This window comes from Anopheles gambiae, chromosome 2, assembly GCF_943734735.2.
Source record: "Anopheles gambiae chromosome 2, idAnoGambNW_F1_1, whole genome shotgun sequence".
Lineage (NCBI taxonomy): Eukaryota > Metazoa > Arthropoda > Insecta > Diptera > Culicidae > Anopheles > Anopheles gambiae.
This window is the reverse complement of record NC_064601.1, coordinates 69,419,524-69,426,747: the sequence shown is the minus strand read 5'-3', so window position 1 is coordinate 69,426,747 and position 7,224 is coordinate 69,419,524. Positions and strand designations below refer to the sequence as shown.

The 7,224-nt window shown below is 41.8% G+C and overlaps 2 long non-coding RNA genes across 2 annotated transcripts; one reads left to right on the top strand and one right to left on the bottom strand.

Annotated features, from left to right (window-relative positions):
* Window positions 1–3,458: 3,458 nt before the first annotated feature.
* LOC133391499 (uncharacterized) lies at window positions 3,459–4,569 on the bottom strand. The gene is made up of 2 exons (XR_009765004.1): window positions 4,290–4,569; window positions 3,459–4,214 (listed from the first exon to the last, which is right to left on the bottom strand). It is a non-coding gene; the product is annotated as an uncharacterized LOC133391499 (long non-coding RNA).
* A 946-nt stretch (window positions 4,570–5,515) lies between these two features.
* On the top strand, window positions 5,516–7,086 carry LOC133391508 (uncharacterized). Its single transcript, XR_009765011.1, has 2 exons — window positions 5,516–5,910; window positions 6,054–7,086. It is a non-coding gene; the product is annotated as an uncharacterized LOC133391508 (long non-coding RNA).
* The last annotated feature ends 138 nt before the right edge of the window (window positions 7,087–7,224 follow it).

Below are 7,224 nucleotides of genomic sequence, written 5' to 3'. Positions count from 1 at the left end.
CAATGGCGTTCTGAGCATAGGGGAACTGGGGGTAGCTCCGACACCTTAAGGTTTTCCTCTGATTGCAATACTTTTGCCAATGTAAACTTACTAGTAGACATCGAAAAAGCTTTTTTGGTGTATTATGTACCATCTTACGAGAAACTACGGTTCCTGGATTGATTTTGATAACATTTTGATAAAAATAAAAAGTGTGTTTTTTGTTGTGTCACGACTGCAGTGCGGGTAAGTTCGACACCATGATGGGGTAAAATCGACACCTTGGGGGTGATTTCGACACATTGGTTTTAGCGTTCAAAATAGCAAACTCTGATGGCCTGTAGTTTTCATTGAAGTTCAACAAAGTATTTCGTACCAATTTTACGAAAAATTAACACAAAACAGTATTGAAATATACGAAAAAAATGAAAATACAAGCAAGAACAAAAATTTCATTTCAAATTGCATCGGACCAGTCTCCATATAGTAGAAGCTGCGGCGATAGCATCTGGTTTACGGAATAATTGGTTAAGATTCCTTTAAAAAAATAACCTGGCCATCTTCCAGTAATCTTTTTCTTTTTTTCATAAAATCGAAGGGTGTTCAATTTTATTTTTCTCTGCCAACTCGAAAACCAAAAGGTGAACATCGGTCAATGTGATTCCAAACCAGCGTCTATTTTTTTCTTCAGTTAAGCCTACCCGTCCTAAAGTAAGCCTAAAATACGGTCAAAGCCATAACAATATTAATTTTCATAAGCCTAAACTATATACAAAGTACATGTTTTGAGTCCGAGTTTGGCAAACGTTCTGTGAGAGAATAATAGCTAAATTCCATAATTATAACTTCCTAGGTTTGTTGACATCTTGAATTTTAAAGCTTCTACGGAATTTTTAATTGCGTGTTTGTTCAGCTTGATTATTACGTTTGTCGTACATCGTTAAGGGACATCTTTATAAAATACAGGCACTTTCAAATTACGATATAAACAAAGTTAACATTGTAATATCCTGGAGATTTGACCCCTGATAAGACCATAATGCTCAATATGCCGGATCAGAATATAACCATCACCGTGACAACTGTGCGATAAGAGGAATGTCAAAATAAAGATCATTCGTTTACGGATCGTTGTACTGACAACACCTACAGCCTTCTGTTTATTCTTCTACTTTGCGATTTTGTGCCTTTGTTATAACTTGAACGTTTAATTCAAATTGGTAAAATTCGAGGTTTTACATCTCAGAAGTGGGATACGTCTTATCGCCTGCACCTGCTTTGCTGTCCAATCCAGCACGGCACAAGATTGTGTATCGAAGAGTTTGTTTGTTTGTGTGTGAGATGACGCTACCATCTGCCATTGCAATGCGCAAAAACGAGAAGCTTCTGTGTGTGCTTGCCGGTATAGGCAGCCAATTCGATGTTTAGGCAACGATTTGCCTCATGGCTAGACCAGATTACGCCAGATTCACCAGCCACAACGATATCGATCCCTGCAACCCCAAAGACACCAGCCTTGCATTTAGTGTGGCCGCCATCTTGTTCATCTTGCACGACATTGACGACACCGCCATTTAGTATGAATACGGCCGCTGGCTATTCTTTTATCATCGCTCATACTTGGAATACTGGAAAAGCTTCGCGCATCACTTCTGTTATTGCATGTGCACCGCACGCCGTGTTGTCATCGCCTCTGATTCATCGTGTGTATTGCCTTCCGCCACTTAATGGATTGACCCCGCTACCACCCTCTACCGCCGCGTCATGTTCGAGTGCTGTGGCATCAGTTGTAGCATGCTGAGCTGTTGAACAACAATCATCGTGGTGTCGTTCAGTATTCAGGTTCATCCTGATCGACATTGTCCTTATGGTTGGCTGTAACTTCTGTAAACGTCAGCAAGACTTCTGGAGGAGATGCCGATCAGCGGCAGCAGTACTTACACCCACTATGAGATTGATTCAACCGCACGCATCACATGACGACATCATTCAGGATCAGTTCTTTTCGATATCAGCATCGTCCTCATGCTTGGCTGTAACTTCCGTAAACTTCAGCAAGACTTCCGGAGGAGATGTTGGTCAGAAAAGCAGCTGTGATTGAAATTGACCCAACTTTACGCATCATATGACGACATCATTCAGGATCAACACCTTTCAATATCATCATCGTCCTTATGCTTGGCTGTAACTTCCGTAAACTTCAGCAAGACTTCCGGAGGAGATGTTGGTCAGAAAAGCAGTTGTGATTGAATGTATGTGAGTTATTCTCATGCCAGCTCTGTTCAATAAGTATTGAAGATTTCTACAGTAAAGCCGCTCAAATTGAGGTCAATTTGTTTGTCAGGATAGCCGAGCTGTAATATCCTGGAGATTTGACCCCTGATAAGACCATAGTGCTCAATATGCCGGATCAGAATATGACCATCACCGTGACAACTGTGCGATAAGAGGAATGTCAAAATAAAGATCATTCGTTTACGGATCGTTGTACTGACAACACCTACAGCCTTCTGTTTATTCTTCTACTTTGCGATTTTGTGCTTTTGTTATAACTTGAACGTTTAATTCAAATTGGTAAAATTCAAGGTTTTACAACATGCTACAAATAAGCATTACACTACTACCAAGTTGGGTGTCGAATTTACCCCCATTGGTCGCACAAGTTTTAGTGACATTTTATATTATATAGATTAATGTAAAAATTACGCCTTGTGATACAGAACTAATCAATAGTATTTATAAAACAATACTATTAACATGGAAACTATAATTTTGTTGAAATAACGCCACAATTCCTTAAGTCCCAGAAGTAAAAACTTACATCGGCTGTCAATCAGAACCACCATGTGTTTATTTTGTTGTTTTTTGACAATTGACAGGTTTGTGATCAGTGAAATGTGACTCAAATATTCGAAACAGTTGACATAAATAATATGTATAAGTTTTTTGTCTTCAAAAAGTTCTATAAATACAAAAACGGCAAGGTGTCGAACTTACCCGCAGTGTCGAACCAACCCCGACTTCCCCTATGTGTTCACATTCAGCCATTGCGCTCAGTTTGGTTTTCTCGTAGCATCATGTTGGTATCGGTGTCTCGCTCGCACTAATGTAGCGAGTGTTCCTATGTGCGCTCCCTTTCTTGCCACCACAGGCCGCGGGGCCATGGGGATTCTCAGCGCTCATTTTCTCAAGCACTCATGAGTGCTTTTGAGAAATCCTCGTTCTCAGCGTTTGTCGAATCGGAACAAAATCGGTTTTGAGAATCTTCCCCGGTACCAAAATCCATGCGACTTTTCGCTAACGGATTGATTAAATGGCGCCCGATTAGACGATCCGATAGAAGCACTTTTCAGGCTTAACGGATTGAGCGAGATACACCGTCGCGGCGACACGATACATGTTGCATACATGTGTACTACATTTCAAGAGCCCCCCCTCGCTTTTTTTCGGATAGCAATGAGTTCAAACACACTTACGAATCCGTTGTTCAATATTTTTTTTATTTTCTACTTTCTTTTTCTAAGCACATTCTTTCATTCATACACACACCCTCCCCACTGGTATTTTTCGAAGTATTTTTTTTCTTCTTGAAAAACAAAAAAACTAACGCACACAAGGAGACCCACGGGAGAGTGCGAAACGACAAAGAAGAGAAAACACACACACACACCTTCTCCTCCCCATGGTGTTTTTCGCAAGGTGATCCCGTAGGAGAACGCGAACGCAAAAACACACACAGACAAAGCCACGCACGCATGCAGGCTAGCACACAAACAAACACCTCACTCCTCCCCCCCCCCCCCCCTCGTGTTCCCCCCACCCCCTTTTGATTCCGTAGGAGATCGCGAAACAGCAAAAAACACACTCACAACCACGTACGCATGCAAGCACACATACACACACATACACATACACCTACCCCTCCCCCTCTCTTGGTGTTTTTCACAAGGTGATCCCGTAGGATCTCGTTAAGCGAAGCGGCAAAAACACACACAGCCACGCACGCAGGCATGCACACACATACACACACACAGACGCGCGCGTGCACGCACGCACGAACGCACGAGGGAGCGTAAATGAAGAACGTATAGAACCTACGTTGCCGGTCTCCCCCTCCCGTGTTCTCGTTCTCCGAGAAGGCTGATGTGTGCACGTTTGTGCGTGTACCTTTGCCGTCCCTCCTCTCCTTCCTCATCCGTTGACCGTTCGTTGTAAGCTGGAGGATGAGTTCAGCGCTGTTGAAGAAATGAAAGTTAAGAATAAGATTACTCACTCTTTTTTGGTATGCTTTGTGTGTTATCATAACTTACCTTATTGCAAACAAAATCCGGAATGAAGCTCCTCGTTTAGAATATTCCGCATTCGATCACATCCTCGGCGATGCTCGACGCCATCAGTGGATAAAAGCCGAAAAAAAAACAAAGAAAAGCATCAGTCACCATCAGCATCATCTTACTCTCACACTTTTACATCGGTTGATGATTCTTACCTTTTCAAATTCACCAAAACAAACAGCGATGGAACCAAATCCAGAACACCAAAATCACACACGATTTCTGGAGCAAACCGACACATCCTCCCCCTCCAATTGTTTGCCATAGACTGACGTGTGTGTGAGCAGCAATGTTCTTGAAGCGGTGAGCAACGGTAAAGCACACACAAGAAGAAGCGAGACGGCTATACGAGTAGCGACTTACGCCGCTGCACAGACAGCGCGCGTCATAATTTTATGCGCGAAAATCTTAAAATTCAAGTTATTCATGACAAATTGAATCGACATTTTCATACTCTGACGAACTTTTACGAAAGATATGTAAAAACTTAATGTAGTGCAATTAAATTTAGTGCAATATCATTAGCAGAACATAACATTTTGATATTTGTTTGTAAATTCAGATCCTAAGAGCTACTACTTTTTTGAACAATAAGTGTAGAAACACAAATTTTGTCTGAGTCCAGAACAGCAACAGGGAAGATGTCGTACCCTGAGTGTGGAGATGTGTGTGTGTATGTGGTGAACGTTGCCGCGTCAAGCGTGCTGTAGGATACAATGCGTGTAGGAGGGGGTAAAATCGCTTGGCTCATTGAAAATACAGGCAAAGTTGGCGCGAAGAAAACGCAACACTACGGATTGTATGGAAAATGTTGCGCGTTCAATCCGATTGCCATGCGATTGTCCTGGGGGTTTGAGAATCTTTGAGAAAGTTGACGATGCAGCGATCGGCTAACTGAAATATAATCAATTGTGCTATTTGTTTTTCGATAATCACTTTGGAAAATGTATTCAACATTTATAATTGAAAAAGTTAAAAAAAAAATGCGATCAAAAACATATTTTCTATTAAAAGCTCCAAATAAAACTTGAGTGGCTTTATCAGTTTCTCAGAGTGAGAAAAATTGACGACGGCCACGAGCTCGCGTCTGAGAACAAGTTTTGAGTGCTTGAGAAACTTAAATGAGTGCTTGAGAATGTTTTCTCAGCTTGAGAAAGCCCCGTGGCCCCGAGGCCACACAAAATCGCCAGTTCAGCTTAAGCGTTCGCCGTGAAAGGCCGTGCGCTTGTTAGCCTAAGCCGGACGATTGAAGTTTTGATAAATGTTGAAGTGTTGTGCATATTGAAACGCTTATCTTTTATTTTCTATTATTAAACGCTTTCTATTATTTTGATTTCCGCTGCTTTATTTCATTTTTTTTTGTTTTGATTCGTGCGTTCCAAGGCTGAGTAAAGCGAAGCAAACAGTGCGCTACGAAAGAAACTTGCGGGAGGGGATGTCAGTGCAGCGCAGCGCAACTCGTAAGAATCAAAAGGGAGGGGGAACCAATCCAGCGCAGTCCCTATGAGACTGGGACAAAAGTGCAGGCGGTCATCGAGATACACGGTTAATGGGGACCGAAAACGGCCGCAAAATACCGCGTATCAGGAATTTCCGCGTAAGTCGAATATCGTAATTCCCAGTTAAAATATCAATCATCTTCGTGTAATTTTGCAAGTAGGGGGCGATTTTAAAATTAATTATTTGATGTGATTTAGACTGAATTTAACAAATTTAACACCATTTCAAATGATTTTTAAGATTCGATCAAAAGGGAAATTAATTAGCATTTGACAATGGATGTGTCAAATCAGCCTTCCGTCTTGCCGTCTTACCGTCTTCCCTCCCGCTCCAGCTGCTGGTACTTTGATGAGCTGTCGTAGGCGCGGTAACAGCCTGAAGCGCAAAGCTTTGGGACCGCTCGATGCCGTTCCTGCAACTACCGCTGCTAACCAGGCTGTCGTTCCCGTTGTGGACCCGGTTGTCGTTTCAGCTGAAGAATCCGTCCCATTCTCCGTAGTGGAGAAATTGTTCACGGAATTCGCGATCGTCCGGTCTAAGCTGGATCGATTGGACGAATCCGTCGAGGGGATACGGGGGGAGCAAAAGAAGCATCATGCTGAAATATCAAGCAAAATTTCGGCCATCGCCAAGTCGGTGCACCTGGTCCGAAGTGCAGGTGGGGCAGATCAAAAAATCGTTCTGTGTTGGCCAAGATGGCTATGCTCCTCCTCTCCGAGGGCTTTACACTTACGCCCGTCACAACGGAGGATGAGCTAAATGCTTTAGAGCAGAAGCTGGGCGATGCTGAGTGTATGCGGGATAGCTTAGCTTGGCTGCAGGCTAAGGTGTTCGACTCCGAGACACAAAAAACCCTAGACGAAGCAAGGAATTTTTGCCTCGCTACAGCTGGAGCGGGAGCAATGCAAAAGTTGCTAAAAAATATATAGCAACATTTTGCAGCTTTTTAAGAAGATTGGGAGCACCAATAAAGTTATAATAGCTCTCGGATTTGCTCGAGATTATTTCGGGAAAAAATTGCGGTACGCGTATCAACTCGTGCCAAAAAAAACCGAACCCTGTAGAGGATGGTGACGGTGGGCACAATTTAAATATAATTTAGCTTATATTAATTTAGTCTAGTTAAGTATTGATTAGATAGCTATAGGTGACCAATTAAGCTTAGTAAGTTGAGGTTTGCATAGCATAGGTAAGCATCGTTTAGCATAATTTGTTATTAAAGCTGAATTGAACAATTAAAACACGTAAAAAACTTGTTTGATTTCATAACGAATCAATATGGATTATAAACATGGATTTATTTATTCGTTTATTTTTTATATTTATCAATATGATAGCATAACACGGAAACAACATTCATAAAAATAGGAACACTTTTTTCGTTATTATCTTTCATAAACTAAATACTTTA